At 36.7% G+C, this 20,739-nt stretch overlaps 1 protein-coding gene across 1 annotated transcript in view; it reads right to left on the bottom strand.

The window, feature by feature from the left end:
- LOC149537385 (metal tolerance protein 1-like) overlaps positions 1–20,739 on the bottom strand; it is a 181,797-nt gene that overhangs the window by 17,050 nt on the left and 144,008 nt on the right. The window lies entirely within an intron of this gene.

Genomic DNA, 20,739 nt, shown 5'->3' on the forward strand with positions numbered 1-20,739 from the left:
TGACAGTGATGGGGTGACAGTGCAGGATTAGTTCCTAGTTTGGTTTGGATCTTCATGTAGGAGATGGATTTTATGATGCCATAAGTGACTTGGTACCACAGTAGAGTGGGAGTTTTTTGGCATTGATATATTTATTGAGTGTTTGTAGATGTTGGAGGTTTTTCTTAGATCCTGTTGCTGCAGAAGCATCTTTGACATTTGCATGGTGCACTTGTTATCTTCATGGTGTGTGAAGATGGTTAGATCTTGAGGACTCATGGAGTTCTTGGTATCTTCATGGTGTGTGGAGATGGTTCTTCCTGGTATGTGGAGATGGTTTTCTTCATGGTGTGCAGAGATGGTTGCATCTTGAGGACTCACAGGGTTCTTGGCAAAGGTGTGGTTTATGCTTTTATTTGGCATGTTATCCTTGGTATGAGGATGGTTTCATTATTATGTCATGGTATACTCTTGATACGTGTTTAGAACTGTGACATGTTATAGTTTGTTCATGTGGAGCATGTTATCTCTTTTGGTTGAGATGGTTAGATCATGTTGTCATGTTTATGTTCCTGAGGCCATGGTTGGAACTTTGACATTGAGCTTGGTTTAGTTTCTTGGTATTGAGTACACTAATCATAAGCTGGATACTTCATGATATTGCTATGTTGCATTTGGAGTTGGCATGGATTGATTGGTTACAGGTGCTCATGGATACTTAGAGATGGTGGTGATTCTGATTTCTCTTGGATTAGAGAAGTATTTGTTGGGACGGTTGATGGTTTCAGCAGGAAGTCCGAGGGGTAGTCACCTGATATGGACTTGAGAGGAGATTTTTCTTAGATGAGTCTTGGTTGGAGACTTGGGTATCTTGATGAAAATTCTCATTCCCCACTCTTGGTCTACTCAGAAGTTTGCTACTTGAGAGGTATAGCCCGTTGTTTTTTCTCAAGTGCATTATATTTTTCTTTCATGGATATGGATCTTGAGCTATGGTAAATGAGTTAGTTTTGGAGGGTTCATATGAGAGATGGTTTAGCATTGGTTATCTCCATTTTCATATTTTGTTATGCTGGTTGAGTTTGGGAGATGGTTTTATATTGGGCATATTCCTTGGATTAGGAATGGTTTATGAGTTTGATCTTCTTGTGAGAGGCTTACATCCATGATTAGTTATAAGATATGGTTTGGGTGTTGTTGAGGCTTCTTGTTGGGGTTTTATAGAGGAGATCATACTTGCACATTTTACATCTAGAGGTGTGTGTAGAAGGACATGATACAAGTTATGATTTGCATGGTTTCTCCGGTCTTGGTTATCTTCCTAGATGTTTAGTTTTTTCTTACATTGGATTTGAGATTAGTTAGAGATTGTGATCACTGGTTTGTGCTCATGTATGTCATGTGAGAGATCACATGGTTATTCCTTTATCTTTTTTCTCTATTGGTTGTGGAGAATTTGGAAGAATATTGGAGATTTGTTATGAGAGTTGTTCTTGTAGGATATCAGTTTATGTATTGTGGATGTCCTTGATACTACATGGATTCATTTCTTTGAGATGTGTTGAGTGGATTGGTTATAGATTTGACATTATATTTTCTAGTGGGAGATTCTTGGTATATATGTGGCAGGTATTGCTCTTGAGGCTTGTGATTGCAGGTTGCAGATTGGATATTTTGTTGATATGAGATTCACTTGTTATGCCTTTGATGTATGGATAGTTGGATGGGTTTGGCACTTGGCCTGGGTGCTATTTTAGGTATGGATATTTTGACAACTACGGATACATGTGATTACCTTTGGATCAGGTTTTGTGCTTGGAATTTTAGTTGGTACAGGATTTTATGATCTTCTAATGTGACAGATTGGGTGGCTTTCTCTTTGGATGGCTTCTATGTATGTCCAGTAGCAGTGGCATAATAGGAGGTGAGATCATTCATGTTTGAGATGCTGGATACTTGGATTTTGTTGCGGGTACCAAGATGGACCACTTGGTGTATTTTGATCCATGATGGTGAATGTGCTGGGAGGGATTGTTCCCTTGTTCATTTTTATGGCTACGAATTGACCCTATGCAATGTATACAACAAGTGGGAGATTGTTGAGATAATGGGTGTTGCACACATTGCATAATATTGTTATATTTTATTTTATTTTATTATGCAATGCTGTGCCTAGATGGATGTGCAACATGAAAAGATTCCCATGGAATATTCTTAATGAGTTGTATTGTAACATTGTGAAAATATTTCATGTAATTATTTAATATTGGGAAAATGAATTAAATGCCCAATATTAAATGTGCGGTCAGTGGGTTAGGTAGCACATGGTTTTAGCACATGGTTTATGTAATACCACTTAGTGGTTTTGTGGGACTTGCTACTTTATAAGCAGCCATAAGGGTAGTTGTTGTAGAGTAAGAGTGAAAAAGGCAAGAGTCGAGTGGGACAAGGCTTGACAAGTTAGCCAAAGGAGCATTTGTGAAGGTTGGAAGCGTGGCATAAGATGTGTGGATTCATGCTTGTTCACATAGTTTGCTCAGTTGTGGCTATGGCCATGAAGGCTTCCATGGTTGTATTGCAATGGTATTTTTTCTGAATAATACATGGTGATGGATGCTTTTGGAGGCTGGGTTTTTCCCTCAATGAGGGTTTCCCAGGGTAGATCTTGTGTCACAATTTTTTGGGTATGTTGTCTATTCTCTTGCATGTGGATTTTAATTCTGTATTTATTTTAGATTTATTATGGGTTATGTGGAAACGATTATATTCTTTGTTGCCAAGTTTCCTTACACAAGCAAGGGTCAATTGTACTAATTTTGAGATGACATTTTTGTAACCATCGCTCAGGTCTTGGAAAAAGAAGGACAAGGAAAATGTGCTTAGCAAGCTAACTGCTTTCTATTTTTTTTTCTAAAATTGAGCCTTGATATTTTTTTGAGATGCTTAAAACTTAATTTATATGTACTAATTATATATGATTGAGTAGTACTATTGAAATTTTTTTATTGTAAATTTTTGGTGTTCAATCATAATAAGAGGCTGAAAAACATAATGTATTTTATGAGTATAGATCTTGAACTTCTTTTTATTGAGAATAGCATATAGTATCAATCTTCATATTTGATTGCAGGATGTATCAAAATGATGAGAGATTCATGAACATGAGTATGTTGCATGTAATCATAGATTAAAGTAATGATAAAAATAATTAAAGAAGTATATTTAGCTTCAGAGGGAGGTTACAAAATAGAGGGAGATGTCTAACCCCTTTTAAGCTTATGTGATTGAAAACAATTGGTATCAACTACCTTATTTTGGTAATCAAAGTCATCTCTGATAAGAAGGTGTCTCTGTTAAGAGTAAATCTTAGTTATTAATGCATTCTTCTCTAGAAGCTTTAGGTGAAAGCCTTGATGACAGCTACAAGTATTTTACTTTTCTATAGTGAATCAGTGCCTTGAGTATATCACTTTTATACACTTTTTAAAATTTCCAACCAATAGTCAACTTAAGAAATTTATGTGATAGTGTTTCAGTATGCCGATAGTTAGTGAACTTCTAACAATAAAATAAAAAAATTAAACCATAAACTTGAAACTCATAACATACTGATTTTGGTATCATGGAAAACCCTTGGTTAGAGGGAAAAACTATGGTGGGGATGATACTCACAGCTCATCACTACAGTAACAAGGTGCTCTGTTAAAAGCTTTATAATAATATCATTTTCTGAATGACCACACTTTGTTAAAAGTGTCTAATACCTCATTAAGAGTATCAAAAGTCATATTACAAGCTACTCTATTAAGAGATTTTATCCCACTCTTATAGTGTTCACCTAATTTAAGGATCTACATAATAAGTTCAAAATAGAACTACAAAGTCCTATTAAAGACCACCTTGTTAAAGGATTTCACAATCTTGTTGATTAATTGTTTAGGAATAAACAACAAGAGATTGACCTATATTTTCCTTTCCTCTTCTTGATAGGTCCATTGCTTCAATTGTTCATCTTCCGATAGCCTTCTTCTGAAACTTTTCACCAATAGCTCCTTCTTTTTTTCTTCACCGATAACTATTCATACCATTAGTTCTTCCAATAGCTTCTCCTCTTGTCTCTTGCATTACCATCACCATCATCTCTTCCATTTCTTGTCTCATGCTACTCAATCATTTCCTCATTCATATCTAATTAGGGTTCTAGAACATCCATATGATTCCCTTGATTTCTTGTTTCCTTTTCACACCGATAGATCTGTTAAAAATAGATAATATTGGAGGGGGGGGTGGTTGGTGAATCAGTATTCTACAAACTTTTGCCCACAAATAAATATTGTTAATTACTTTGTAACTTGCATATGCAAGTAAACCAATAATATTAAACATGAAGGTATGTTTCTAAAACTGGATCTCTCTAATTCCTATGATCGGGTGACTGGTCTTTTCTTGGGTTAGTCCTTCAGGCCTTTGGATTTGATCAAAAAGTTTGCAAGATTATCTCTCAGCTTCTTTCTACCTCCTCTCTTGTTATTTTGGTCAATGGAGCCCTCTCAAATTTCTTTAAACCTTCTAGAGGTCTTAGATAGGGAGACCCCCTCTCGCCTATTCTTTTCATTATTTTGGCTAAATGTATTGGTAGGCTTATTGATCTCAAAAAGAAAGATGGAAGTCTCAAGGGGATCAAGCCTTCATCTAAATGTGAGCCTTTCTCCCACCAACAATTTGTGGATGGTACAATAATTGGGGGGGAAGGCCTCTGTTAGGGAGGCTAAGGCTATGAAGGAGATCCTTGATATTTACACTAGAGGGTCTGGTCAACTAATCAATTTAGAAAAGAGCTCAATTTTCTTTGTAAATACCCTTGAAGTCAGGTAGAGAAAAATTGTGATGATCCTTGGCTGCGGAGTGGGAAAGCTTCCCTCTAGCTATCTTGGGCTCCCTTTGGGATCTTCTCCCCCAAACTCTTTCTAGAATGGGATTTTGGATAGATTCAGTAGAAAGTTGGTTGGGTGGAAAGGTGCTTCGCTCAACCAGGCAAGAAAATGTTAGTTGGTCAAATCTACTCTATAGAACTTACCTATGTATGCTTTGAGCTTGTATGGAATTCCTGGGAGATTTACAAAGAAGATGGAAAAAATTCAGAGAGACTTTCTATGGACTAGCCTTGAAGTGAGAAAAAGGTATCCTCTGGTTGCTTGGGAGAATGTGTGTCTTCTAAAGAGGTATGGTGGCCTTGGCATAAGAAAGTTAACCCATCTCAATAAGGCTCTACTAGCCAAGAAAATATGGCATATCTTCAACAAAATTGGTGAATGGAGGGATATCCTAGTTAATAAAGATATCAGAAGGCTTTCTCTTCATTTTATTTTAAAAAATGAGGATATCCAAAAAGGATCGATTATTTGGAATGATATCCTGAAGGCCAGGGACCTGGCAAGGGCCAAGGTTTCTTCAAAACTGGGTAATGGAGAGGATATTTAGTTCTGGTCTAATAGTTGGCTATTTCAAGGTCCCCTTATTAACAATCTTGCCTATGAAGTTTCAGTGAATGAATGTATGTGACAATTTGAGTTTAAAGTTAGCAATTATAGGATTGGCCAGGGATGGAGAGATCTTTCCCTCATATCTAAAGATATAAAACCAATTATGATAATTTTAAACCCTATGGTTCTCAGTAATAAAAGGGATGAAATGATTTGGTGGGATAATTCTAATAGTAGTTACTCTATTGCTTCAGGCTATAACTCTCTTTGATGTATGAGGGAGAAACCCCCTTGTGCAAATGCTTGGCTTCCTAATCTCACTCCCAAGATCAACATCTTTTATTGGCTGGCTCTTTAGAATAAAATCCTCACTCAAGATAATCTTAAAAAGAGAGGACATGTCATGCCTAATAGATGTCCTCTTTGTAAAAACTAGCTGGAGTCGGGAAACCATCTTTTCATTCATTGTGTCTACTCTAGGGAGGTTTGGGAGTTCCTAACCTAGGATTTTGAGATTTACTAGTGCATGCCAGATAATCTTCTAGTTTTTTTCAGTCAATGGAAAAGTCTATTTAAATCTTTTGTTTTGCAGGAATTAAGCACTTGGATTTTGCCTAACTTTTGCTGGAGTATCTAGAAGGAAAGGAACAACAAAATTTTTAGGGATAGAGAGGAGCTGACTCTTGTTCTTGGGAGGAATATTTATAAAAAAATTAAGGAAAACTATCAAATCAAGAAAGGGGGAGATTTTGAAGTTGGTGGTAGCAAGACATAAGAGGAAAAAGATAGGAAGCTAAAAAGATAGGAAGCTAGATGGCTTCTTCCCCTGGAGGGATGGCGTAAAGACAACTTCAACAGTGCCTCAAAAGGAAATCTAGGTCCCTCGAGAAGTGGTGGAATAATAAGAAATAATTTTGGTGAGGGAGTCATGGCTTTTTCTCTTCCGTTGGGAATCTAAACTAATCATTTTGCAGAAGCCAGAGCAGTGTGCCATTAGGTAAAATTGGCTTTTGAAGTTAGAATAACTAAGCTTTGGTTAGAAGGGGATTCCAATAACATAATTAATTTCATTAATGGCAAATCTCATCCTTCTTGGTCGATTGCCAATCTAATTGAAGAGACACGTGGCACCCTAGCTAAATGGTGCAAGAGCACCTAGGAGGGAAAATGATTCTATGAAGACACCGGGGACTAAGGAGGAGATCTTGACAAGAAGACCAATAAATTGGAATATTTTTAAGCCTATTATGGCATTTTATGATGAAAAATACAATGTAATGGATAAATATCCTAAAGGTCCTAATAGAGACCTTAGGTCTAAAATGCAATGTAATGCCCTAGGAGTCTAGAGAGGATTTTTAATAGGTTTAGTAGGTAATAAGGTTCATTAAAAGATGCTAGTATTAGTTAGGGTTTGGTCGGAGCCTTTTCATTAAAAGTTTCAAATTTGAAATAAGCCTAAATGACTAGTTAAGGTTTTAGTGCTTTTAAGGATCATTTTAATGTTATATTAGTTATAATCATTCCAACCAAATGGAATAAGTTATAATCAAAGTCTATAAAGCCTAGAGAGGCCTATGAATGTGATAAGAAGACAAGAGGAAGATAAGAAACAACACTATACGGAAACACAGATTGGAGTGAATAAAATACAGTTTTCTTGCTATTTGCACTATTGCATTGAATGATTTAATTTTCTATTCATTGATCTAACTCTATGGAATGAATTAGTACTTTTTTATAGTCATTTTTTAGTTGTTTAATGTGGCATTGAAGTACTAAAGTCTCTTTATTTTGCTGTTCATTCAAACAGTGTTGTAGCAATTAAGGAAATAACTATTTTGAGAGGTTCTAATGATGATTTCATCCATTCCTTGGGTATTTTCTTGTTGTTTCTTAAGGAATGGATCCCTTGTAACATATAAATAATGCTACTAACAATTTTAAGTGCAAGAAGAATTGATTAGAGGGTGATCACCGTGACTAACTAAGGAAAAAGAAGAGGAAAATGCAGCTACAAGTATAGTAGTAGAAGATTTTATTTAATGAGGGTATTATTTTATGTTTGGATGAGTTAGGACATGTCCTAAATATGGTTTGAACGGATCCTAGAAGTGATAGAAAGTGGGAGAACCATAAAACCCTTGTTTTTGTGCCATTTAATGAGAGGGTTTGTTGGAAAGCATGCTTATAAGTGTCAAATTGGAAAAGGAATTAAAGAATCCTTAGTTTGGCATCAAAATACCATACTGTAGAAATTTTGGAAGTCTAGAGTTAAGTTTAAAGGGTACTTGCTTTGTAAAAGTGGCCTAGTTAGGCCTAATTTTGAGACAAAATGCCCTGTTCCATACAATCTTTCCAAAGGAGTGATATCTAATTTTTGGATATGTTATAAAAATCCAAAAAGTGTATCTAAAAAACCTATTTATTTTCTTTGTTTTTTGTAAAGTTTGGGAGAAAAATTCAAGAAAACAGGGTCTGCTGTCCTAATGAAGAGAATAGCCTAGTCAAGGAGGGTAACTTGGTTTGTGTATGAACTTGGGTTTTAGGATTGTAAGACCTATTTAAACATGTCATTTTGAGTCTATTAAAACACTTTGTGGGGTTGAAATAGATAGTTGAAGTTCTATTCCATATTTGTGCATTTGAAGCCATTAAGTGCCTTTAAGAAGCATAGTGAACCTTGTGCAATCATTCAACCTTATGAATTTATCACTGAAGTTTTGTTGTTACCTCCTTGGCTCTACATCACTGAATTTGAGACTATCCAAATCACACATGCATTTAGAGAAGAAAATCTAGTTGCGGATTGGTTTGCCAATAAAGGTGTGGGATCTGACAAGTCGATTACATGGCATTCAAGAATAGATATTCTGGCAGAAGCCAAGACCCTTATTGACTTGGAAAAAATATGGGGGTGTATGATGGAGATCTAATGGTAATAATGAATATTAAATGAATATGGGATATGAGTACGAGTCATAAAGGCCTTTTTGGTTTACACAAGCAGTTTAGGCTATCATTGTCTTTTTGACATATCTTGTGGGTTGAAATTATCATTTACTACTTGTGTTTTAGTAAGGTGAATTATCTTGGCGCGTATCAGAGAAATAGTGCCAAAATTTTGTCTGTGAAGGAGCTGCAGAGCCCAAAGTTAATGAGAATTGTTGGAGCTAATATTGAAGAGATGGTGGGAGAACACTACAGAAAGGAGCCGGTGGGGGATATGGAGAAATGGAGGAATAGGGAAAAAGTATGGAAAAAGTTGAAAAAGGGAGGGGTTTCTAGTTACATTGTCAAACTTCATGGTTTCAATCCTAAGGTCACCAATAGTATGGTGAATTCATGGAAAGATGACAAGGTGAAAGTGAGTGGTGTCTCTTTTTTTATCATTGAGGAGGTTGTCACTATGGTCACTAAGATTCCTATGGAGGGTTTCAAGTTTTACAGGGATAAAAAACTCTCTACCAATGCTGTGAAGGATTTTGTGAAGAGCACTAAAGAAATGAATGAATTGATTAACAGTGTGACATTTTATGTGAAAAATTCCATCAAGAAGCTCTGGAGGTATGTGTTGCATGCTATCATTGAATAAATTACTCTGGACCCTAGGTTTGATCGAGTAAGAACCCACCTTTTCATTCTTCTTTATCATTTCTACCAAGATAGAAAAATTTCTTTCCCTTACTACTTACTTAACTCCATGAGTAAGGCTATCACTAGCTTTAAGAAGAAACCCATTGTCAACCCTGCTCTGCATGAGGGATTGTTGCTACTAATCCACGAGTACTTCAAAGCTCAAATGATTAGCAATAATCCTTCACTGGATGTGGATGAGGACAATGGTAGCTCCAACTGCTCTTCTAGCTCTGATGAAATTAAAAGCATAAGCTCAAAGGAGGAGGGGAATGTTTCTACTAGAAATAAAATGAAAGTTCATGTTAAGAAGTAGTCCTCTGATTTAACCCCTAGAAGAAAGAACCCTAGGGACCATGACAAAACCTATGGTAAAGATGGTATTGATTATAATGAGGATGAGAAGGACATGGCTTCTAATGATGAAGATAAGGAGATGGAAGAGGAGATTAAAGAGAACCATGCAGGAAAAAATGGAAGACGAATGATGCACATAATGAGAGGGTTTCGAATTAGGGACCGAATGTTTCAATTCTCGTCCTTTCCCCTATTCATCCCCATTCTCAATCTCACTCCAAGGAGAAGGAAAAGGATAATACTAGAGCTAAAGAGGGGGAAGTGCTTTTCAAAAATAGGAGAAAATCTTGGAGGAATTTCAATGTTAGGACTGCAACATTGGGAATTTATAGAGAAGCTATGAATCCTCATATTCTAGTGGAAAATTAGGAAGAGACTCAGCTTGAAGAGCTCATAGACCCAGCTATTGTGTCCATCTCTGATAATGCAAGGGAGATGGGTATGAACCTTCTCAAAAACACTCGTAAAAACATGATTGATAATTTTAGATCAATCAAGTGGCTATACCATGCGCTAGAAGAGGTCAGAGAGAAGGTTCATCAGTTGGAGGGCAACAACAGGAAGACTAAAAATGAGAACCCAGAGGATCAGAGCAATAAAGCTAGTCTAGGGTAGAGGAGAATTAAGAATCTTGAAAACTACAATCATAATTTGGCTAGTCAAATGACATCTCTCCTGAATTTGATCAATGACAATATCCTCTCTTTAACCGGTGTGTTCAAAGATAGAGGCCTACTAGTAGGTGAGGATAAAAAGGACATAGAAAGAGCTAGGTTTGATGATGATATGGCCACTGACATCACCTTTACCAGTTTGGAACAGGAAATGGAGAAAGTCTAGGAGCAGAAGGTCGAGGAGCACTAGAAGATTTATGAGGCTGCCTAGACCATGTAGGATTTCGAGAAGAAGAATGAAGAGTAGCCCTCTTGTTCTGTCTTTTTTTGTTTTTGCTATTTCTCTTTTGGCTTTTCATTCTAGCTTTTTCTTAGTTATGTTAAAGATAGTTGGATTTGGCCTTTTTTTTGGCCTTTGTTGTTGGCTGGGCCTTGTGCTTATTATCAGTTGTTAGACTCATTTTATTTGGCTGGGCTTGTTTACTTATTATCAGCCTTGGTTTGTAGCTGCTTTTGGGTTTTAGGGTCCCTATAAAACTTGTTTATCTTATCAAAAACAATTTTAAACATTAAATATAATCATACACATAGAGAACTCATAACACCATTATTTTTTGACTAGGGAAGCTCTAGCCAAGGGAAAATCCTACTGGGGATGATACCCACTAGATGGTTCACTAAAGAATAGGATCTTATTAAGGATATTGACCCTCTTAGGAGTCTATGAAGTACATATAGTGTCTTGAGTCCTTACTAGATGAATATGCCTTGTCAAAAGCCTCAACCCTATTAGGAGTTGGTGGATCAAAGACAATGTATGCAAGAAGAGCCTACTACCCTAACATGTAATTATTCAATTTAGTTCTTCACAAGAATATATATACATACAATACTTTTTGTCTACTATAGTTTACACTTGCTTTGATCATACATCAGATGTCATTTGCATATCATCGACTTCACATGAATCACAAATATCGCATAGATCATACATATTTTGCATGTTTCATCATATATCACACACTTATCTTCACAAGATAAGTTCTTTACTTACACCTCTCATATTCATAATTCACTTCTTAGTTGACCTCATGCTTTCACATGCTTGGCATAATATGAAATAACTTATGGAATAATATCCACATAGTTGGCTTATCATGACTTAGTAATTATTTTTACACAAAAATAATTCCTCAAGTTGTACAATCCAATTCTCTGCTATGCTTTGTTCTACTCTATTAAATACCCATACTAGTATTTCAATCATATCTCATGTTGTACTATCTATACACACCTGCACAATGGTATACATCATCATGACACTATCATAGAGCTTTCCTCAAATATGCATAAGCTAACTCTTAATGAGTCATCCTTACACATCACATCTTCTCTCCATGCTACTATAAACTATCTAACACTTAGACAATTTTCTATCTTTAAATAAATAAATAAAATGCTGAATACATATTGTCATAAATGACAACAATCAAAACATCTATCTAATCATATTTCCAATAAGATCTTTAACATACTTTACTCTGATAGTACATTCCTAACTTAAACATGTCACAAAAATAATATAGAGTTTTGACCAACAATGACAACTTATAAAAATCATACCAATAGGGTTGTAGGATTTTATCCAAAGTAACAATCTCCCCATTTGGCATTTGTGGAAAAACTATATATGTATAACCCCAATTCATCTTTCTTGTCTATGACTACTCCCCCTTTTTTCATAACCTTATTATTCATGACACATTACTCATTGTCTTCTTCTCCCTATCTACCAAACTTCTCCCACTTGTCCTTTCTTCTTCTCCCCCTTTGACAACAATGCCAAAGGTGTTAAAAAATTGACTCGGCCTTTATTTTTTTGACTCTATGAACTTCATTATGCTTTCTGTATCCATCATTATAGTGTTCCCTTTGTCCAATAAATTTGATATACTTGGAATATGACCTTTTTATGATTTGTTCAAGAGTATGATGTAGGAGCATCTTGGGTTAAGAGTAATCTTGCATCACCCAAAAATATTTTCTTTCTAGTATTTTCTATTTTAATAAGGACTAGTAGATAGGGTGGTTACTATTTATGGGAAATTGCTAATTATTAAGTTTGTCATATAAGCTTGGAATATTCTCATTTTCTATAGGAAGGTTCATTTTAGAGTTGTAAGCCTACCATAAAAATCTTATTGCTCCAACTTATGTGCTAGAGAAGTTATTGTGTATTTTTGGTGGAAAAATTTGTAGAAAAATCTTTAGGCTCACCATTGAAGGCCTTAGAGTGCCCAAATGGGGTCTGAAAACTTGATGAAAGGGCACTTGCACCATTCCATGCTTGTAGATCATGAGCTAGTATTTCTAAAAAGTCATTATAATAGCCAATCGGAGCAACGGTTAGAGAGTTATGGCCATCTAAAGTTGGGCTACCCAAAATATCTAAAATAATTATCAAAGATGTATTTGGCTGACTCTATATGTTTTTTTTGGGTTTGTCGGCCTTAGGTATTAAGTTTCAATGTATAGAACCTTCCCGGGTGGCATAAAATTGCCTATTTAAGAAATGCCTGATCATTGCCTAGAACATCTCTAGGGTAGTAGTTTGCAGCTTAGTCTTGTAGAATACTCTAATGAAGGTACCCATGTGGGTTAGCATATTGTACTTATAGATTCTATAATTCCAAATTTGAGGTGCAAATAAGAAGTCCATATTTTGTTCTTGCATGTTTTTTTGTTTCTATGTTTTTGTTATGAGTTTATGATTTTAAGGCGAAGACCCTTCATAAAGTGGTATTAGAGATAGAGTTCTTGAGTGTGTGGATAGATCATCAGCTATAAGGCAGTTTGCACAAGGAACCTAGTTTGGGCTAAGTGTATAAATAGATCATCGATTGTGAGGCAGTTTTTACTTGTAATGCCCCGCCCGGAGATCCTTGGAAACAAGGATTCAAATCAAGCCAAGAATTTTTTTTTTACAAGTATGAATGCACATGACAACATCATACAAGGATCACAACGATCGCAACGAAAGACATCACCACAATCTCGGCAACCAACAGATCTTCGAATGCCACCACCGACTAATACATACGAACAAAAGGAAACAACCACCACAACAATATGAGGGCTCAAGAAATGAACACTCATCAAAAAAACACCAAGATGGGGTAAAATGCACAATCCTGAAATTTGGCTAAGTCTGAAATCCTGAAGCCCTGAAAATTTCCTAGATTCTTTAACTTGTCTCCGAGAGGTCTGAAACCTATCTCAAAAGATTCATCGCATATATTAAAATATATCTTAAGTATAAATAATATACATCAACTTTATACTTAAATGATATATTTTAAACCCCAAGAGATAACAACAGAACATGAAAAAATTACATAGAATGAAAACCACCAGAAATCAAAATGCAACAACATAGGGTTGAAGAACACCCAAAAGGGTATCCAAAACAACTCTCAGGAAGTTCGGATCACGAAAAAAAGTGCTCGCTAATGGCCCGCGTAGGTTTTTCACAAAAATTGTGCGACACTTTTACTAAAGGAGGGCAACACTTCTCCTTAAGGCGTGCGACACTCTTCCAGTGTCATACGACATTTCTCAAGAAGGCATGCGACACTTTACAACATCATACGACATTTCTCAAGAAGGCGTGCGACACTCTTCCAGTGTCGTATGACATTTCTCAAGAAGGCGTGTGATGCTTTACAGTGTCATATGACATAGTTTGCATGGGCGTGCAATACTTTTTAAAGTGTCGCACTATGCTGAACAAATGTCACCCATAGAAACAAAGACACTTTTAGAACTCAGAAAGGCAAAGAATAGACCAAGGAACCTCCACACCAGGGAGCACTGGATCCACAAAGGCTCGAGGAAAGAACACTCGAGTGCAAGAACAACACAAAACGATGAACATATATCCATCTAAACTACAGTAGCAAAGAACAAACTGAAATAAACATTGTAGTGAACTGAACAACCAACTAAGTGTGTGGTTCCTCCCAACCATTAATAGCATCATAAGACCATCGTGGGTCCTAGCCATCCCCCGCGCATAACATCTCAAGCCACCGATCAGATCGTCAGTACTATCGTAATAGGGATGTCACTACTAAAACATGCAACAAAATAAGCGTAAAGAAATCTAACATGCTAGTAGAAAAGCATAAGATAATCCTACAGTAGATAACATCACCTATCACATGCTAAACAACAATAAGCAACAGATATGCTAATACAACAATTCATAGCATCTAATCATATGCTAAACATCATAATAAGAGAATGCTTCAAATAAAATAACATCATCTAAACATGATATACAAGAATCCCAATGAAAGCATAAATCACAAGAAAGCATACTCCGAAACCCGAAGTACCAAGTGAAGACATCTAGCAACGGTTGCACTAGGACAAAAGATCATCTCTGTACTCCGATCCCTAGCAGTGGTGAAGGTAGCTATGCCTCCCAACCATGTGGTACCCATAGGTCCACACCCACCATGCTGATGGAGATAATGATCCAATCGCAAACACACACAAAACACAACATCCATGGCTAACACTCACGCCAGACAGTATGATGGTTGCAACCAAGAACCTAAGACAATGCAAGGAGTACAAGTCCTGGTGAGACACTCAATAGGATACTATGTAGGGACTAGCATCATGGAGAGTCACTTGACATCGAAAAGGCCAAGCTTGGATCGTGTGTTTCAACTCCTCAACGGAGGGCCCTGCACACACATTTTATTATCTTAAGTTTTATTACCAGTCACACATTTTCTTTAATTATCACTTATTTAGAACTTCCTATCATCTGCCAACCCTATGGGACTAAGGTCACCAGGTTGCGAGATAGAAGCCCCCTCCATATGCTACCCTACCCTACCCATGCTCATCCTACAATAAGTGCCCGTGGGCATGCATACTCCCATCCCAACCCCAATGATCATAACTTTCGACAAATCCATGGAAGATCGGGCCTTGCAAGTAACCCAACAAATTTATGTGCTCGTACTCGTCTGTGGTGCACCACCATCAAGAAGATCAAAAAATAAGGACAAGATGAGAACACAATGCAAGGAAAACACCCAACTGAAAGCAACATGGGAAGGACAGATTCTACACGAATCCTAAAGCCAATAAAATCATACATCATGAAATCACTCAACTGGCCTCAATTTGAGAGTATGGATTCTAAATGAATCCCAATGATGCAACAAGACCAAAAGTCATGAACTTACTCAACCAGCCTCAATCTGAGAGTATGGATTCTACATGAATCCTAGTGCTCATGAAACAAAAGCAAAGGTCCAACAAAAACCATAATAGGTATAAAATCACTCAACTGAACACAACGTCGGGAGTACGGATGCAACACGTATCCCAATGCAACATAAAAGTGCAAAAGTGGTATGACTGATATCCAAATAGATCATCAAGGTCCACAACCCACATTGTGCTAAGAAAAATCAAAAAAATAGGGCAGCACGCAAAATGAGGTAAAAACTCCAAATTTAGAAAAACTTCAAAATTAAAACCCATTTGGCGTTTGGGTCCAAAAACCCCAAAAATTAAAAAATAAATAGAATCGGACACCGTATGCAAAAATGGCCAGCATAACGGCGTAAAATCCTAAACCCTCATTATAGAAAATAAGGAAATGTTCATATCCACCCAACCGAGTAGAACTAACATACAGAAACGGAGGGGAACACTAGTTCTCAGCCTCCAACCAAACGGCTACCAAAAAAAAAGCAGAAAAAGAGCAGAAAAAATAAAATAGGAAAGCCCTACCTCACAGCCAAAAGGGCAAAATGGGAATCTGAACCATAAAATAAATATCCCACAGAAGTAGCTAAAAATTGCGGCAATCTAAGGTTTCCCTGAGCTAGATCCAACGAGCTCAACCTCGTGACGATCCCACGCCTATAGCTCCCACAATGAACAAAACAATAAATCCTCATGAAGAGGATTTTGGGTTTTACTCTCCAACTTTCTAATTTGAAAGTGAGAAGTGAGGAATAAAATTCCTCTTTGGACACTTATTCACTTTTCGAGTGAATAATCGATTAGGGCAAATAACTAGCCAACCTAGTTAAACTCCGAATCGACCCAAACAAAAACTGGCTATTCCTATAAATAGGAATTCATCTATGGCAAAGCAGCCAGAATTTAAAATAAATCAATTAAAAAGCTTGAAAACTCAAAAACACAGAAATATCCTTAACGACTTTTGCGACAATGCGAACCTCTAAATGCACAGACACACTCACTGGTCTAATCACATAATGCAAATGAGTTCGGATTTAATCATCACCGAAAGGTTTAAATTAAACATTTAATTAAGGATACGTCGACCATACAGGGACGAAATTGGTAAAATATGAAAGGCTGAATCACTAACTCCATGTGCTACTGCCAGGGATATAAATCCTGCACACTAAACAACACGATCAAGTGCAATTGCATATAATAACATAGCCAAAGCAATAAATTCATTAAATCGCCTAATTTAACCATTTATTTAATTATATTAAAATAATCTATTTACATCACTCACGTTTGCATAAAGCATAACAACGCAAGAATGAAGTAAATAACCATAGCATTAAATCCATCACCTAACATAATCAGAGGTATGTCTAAATACCAGATAGCCAGATATCATCATAAAACACACTGTCATCTCAAAATGGCATCATCATGCAATATGATTAACCGAACAACATAGTAGTCTAATATCTATGATATTGAAATCAGAGTGTAACATCTGACCCTCATGTCATCTCAAATGTATACATAACATGAGTAACAATTATCTCTCTAATCAGAAATATAACAAGGTAATTTCCGCAACACATAACCAAATAATCCAACAAGAACAACCCATTTAATTACTTAGGCATTTAATAATGATTGATCACACTGCATTAAAAGGGCACTTAAAACACATAAGAAAACACAATCATAAACATGACTAACCATTGCTACAGGAACCTAGTCCAATGTAGCATGGTAATAGAACATAGTGCAATCTCTGCACACATCTCAGGGTAATCACGGAACAACCTCATGATACCACATCGATCCTAGTAACCACTGGCACAAACCTCAGTGAACCAAAAATCACATCCTAATCTCAAAGATCAGTCATAAGCATAATCAAAGCAACTAATAAAGAAACATAAATTGAAATACCTCAACGGTGTAGACCACTCAGGGTCACAATCAAGATCCCATCTCAACAAAAGATCAACAAGGTTGCATCCATCAGGATGACTTACAGAAGTCAAATGGGAGAGGCACTACATCATCCCCCCCAAAGACTAGGCTTACTTCTAGAAGCTCACAATCCAAGAATAGAAACCAAAACACACAAGAACCAAAATCAAAAGTGAGCAATAGGGATGACTCAAGAAACTCTCCACAAGTCAAACCAAATCACTCCCACATTCTCAACCCATCTTGTTAACCCCCAAATAGGTTAGCCACAAGAGAATGGGTGTCACATAGACACAAGGTCCTCCAACAAGGAACCTTCTATGCACTAGGAAGAACCCATCTAGCCATAGAGTCAACAATACAAGGTAAGGAAAAACCCTCTCTACCTCGTCAACAGGTGTCCAACTACAAAATGCACGAACTACAAGACCACAAAACCAAGTCAAAACACTAAGCACTTCCAACAAAAGTTGGAATAATGGGGAAAAACCATCCCAAAATTCCCAAGAATACTATCATGTGACACATGATCATTCTGGAATCCACGTAAACTCACCCTTAGAACAAAGAGGATGAAAGTTTACCAACAAAAGGACACACTCCAAAAGACTACTCACCACCAAGCATAGGAGCACAACACCTCTCCAAGGTACAAAAGCTCAACTATCACTGGGAACTAGGGTAACACAACCCAACCAGACAAGATATCACCTTTCCACAAGGTTGCATAGACTTTCGTTAGTGGACACAATCATGAAATGTTTGCATAGCAACTCACGAGATGGTAACATGTGTCCAACGATACAATGTCCCTCTAGCACCATGCTAGGAAAACTACACCCAATCTACTGCTAAACTCAATCTCTAGCCTCAAGTCAACAGTTAAAGAGAAAACTTGACTGAGACAATCCAAATGAAGATATAAACTTAGGGAGAAGGATACTACAGAGTATTAGGACTAAGAGGGAGTCACTCTCAACCTCTGCACAAAATCAGCCTAAGATGCATTAGGGAACTCACAATTCCCCCAACCATCAACATACTCACAAGAGAACACTAACTGAGCTAGTGGCATAACCACACTAGCCTACTCTCTCAAGACAGAAAGAATATGGAGATGTGCCAAGGTCAACATCCAGAAAAGAGAATGTAGACTCATCAAAGAATTGAGTCAGTTCCAAATGATAAGGCAACATCATCCTCAAACAAAGAACGCTCAAAAACCACACTACACCTCACAAGGGCCATTCAGTGCAATAGGAAACATAGAAACCCAAGCATGAACTCTAACAAGTACCTAGTAGATTATGAATACAAGATAACTCTTCCATTATGAATAAAATGAAGAGTTAAACTTCTCCAATGGCCATAAATATGATATGTCATGATTGAATTGGCCTCTACTTGAAAAGGTACTTAGAACATCAATCAGCAACTCTAGAAGCCATAGCTTTCACGTCCGGACTCGAATTGGATCCATTTGAAAAGTGTCAAAAAGATATTGACAAGGACTACAACATGAAGAAGCTAAGAGAGACCTAAGACCTATGATTGAGTCACCACTCAAAACAAAACCACAAAGGTAAAAACAATAGTCTTGGCCACCAAGACAAGCGACGGACAAAATGTCTAAAGCCACTCAAGAACACACATGCCCAAACATCATATGACATGGAATGAAAGGTAATTCACACATTAAAACCACCATTACTCTTCTTTCATAATTTCATTAATTAAACATAATATAAGCACTAATGCACAATGAAACTGAAAGATTTTCAAGCAAGGGTCTAAGAGTCACCATAAAACAAGTACATACCTTTCAAGAATTAACATTAAGTTTAATCACCATTTAAACCATTCAGTTACAATAACAACTTTAGATCTAACAAAGACACACTAGCATGTTCTCCATGATATTATCTCTTGTACGTACTACCAGAGGTTCGAGATGAACATGATATAATCACAACACACAACTGGGCAGTAGTGAAACACATCTAGAATAGTCATCATGAAACAAAATCAAAGATCCCAAATGGGGGAATTATCAATTCCAACAGTAAATACCAAAAAGAGCTCGCTTCAACAATAAGTCAAATGTGACAACTGTCACAAAGAGAGCGATAGATAAAATTTGATGACTACTCCAAGAGAGAAAAATACTAAAAACCAATGCTAGCCCAAAAACATGAGGAAAGTACCTCCAGTAAAATAAAATAAGGCATCAAATAAATCACATTACAGGTGATGACTGAGTACAGTCACACAAGAGGGATAAACCACCGCACAATGCTAAGGAATACATCATCCTAGCAATGTTAGAGAACACACTCACACACATCAAGAAATATACCATTAGTAACCTCATGCATATGCAGAAAACAATAATTTCCATGTAATGCAACATTTAGATATCCATCAAATTAATACAATTTTACATAAGCTTAAGAAGCAATCAGATTGGGGACTTAAGTCATTAACCCAAGAATATAATGCAAAACTACTACTTAGCAATGATTCACAATAACCACTCATTCACAATGAAAGGAACCATTTTATTATTATAATCAACAAAATAAAGAATCACAATAAGATTCATCTATATACTTGCAATTAGGAGAAAATAGGGAAACAATGCACCTAACTCCACAAGGAGAAACAAGAAGAGGCACACAAGCCAACACATGGAAACCAATCAGTGGCTCCATCAAAAAAGGGTCACACACGCAACCAACCAAACAAGGCACATCGATTCCACTCACAAAACTAGGAAGACTCACTTCTCCTCACATAGATCTAGTTGCATCTACTGGACAAGCAAGTCCATCACGAGTAGATACCAAAGCAAAAAAGATCACGAGTTTTCACCAAGACACTTGCACTCAACCAACGCATCAACAACTACAAGGGCAACGTAAACACAGAGATCCCAATGTTCAAACATGGGCTCTGATACTAGATGTAATGCCCCGCCCAGAGATCCTTGGAAAGAAGGATTCAAATCAAGCCAAGAAATTTTTTTTTTACAAGTATGAATACACATGACAACATCATACAGGGATCACAATGATCGCAACAGAAGACTTCACCACAATCTCGGCAACCAATAGATCTTTGAACACCACTACTGACTAACACACATGAACAAAAGACAACAACCACCACAACAAGATGAGGGCTCAAGAAATGACCACTCATCAACAAAACACCAAGCTGGGGTAAAATGCAGAATCCTGAAATTTGGCTAAGCCTAAAATCCTGAAGCCCTGAAAATTTCCTAGATTCTTTAACTTGTCTCCGAGAGGTCTGAAACCTATCTCAAAAGATTCGTCACATATATTAAAATATATCTTAAGTATAAAGAATATACTTAAACTTTATACTTAAACGAATATACTTAAACTTTATACTTAAACGATATA

This window comes from Cupressus sempervirens, chromosome 9 (genome assembly GCF_028749045.1).
Source record: "Cupressus sempervirens isolate cs-2001-9-10 chromosome 9, ASM2874904v1, whole genome shotgun sequence".
NCBI classification, from domain to species: domain Eukaryota; kingdom Viridiplantae; phylum Streptophyta; class Pinopsida; order Cupressales; family Cupressaceae; genus Cupressus; species Cupressus sempervirens.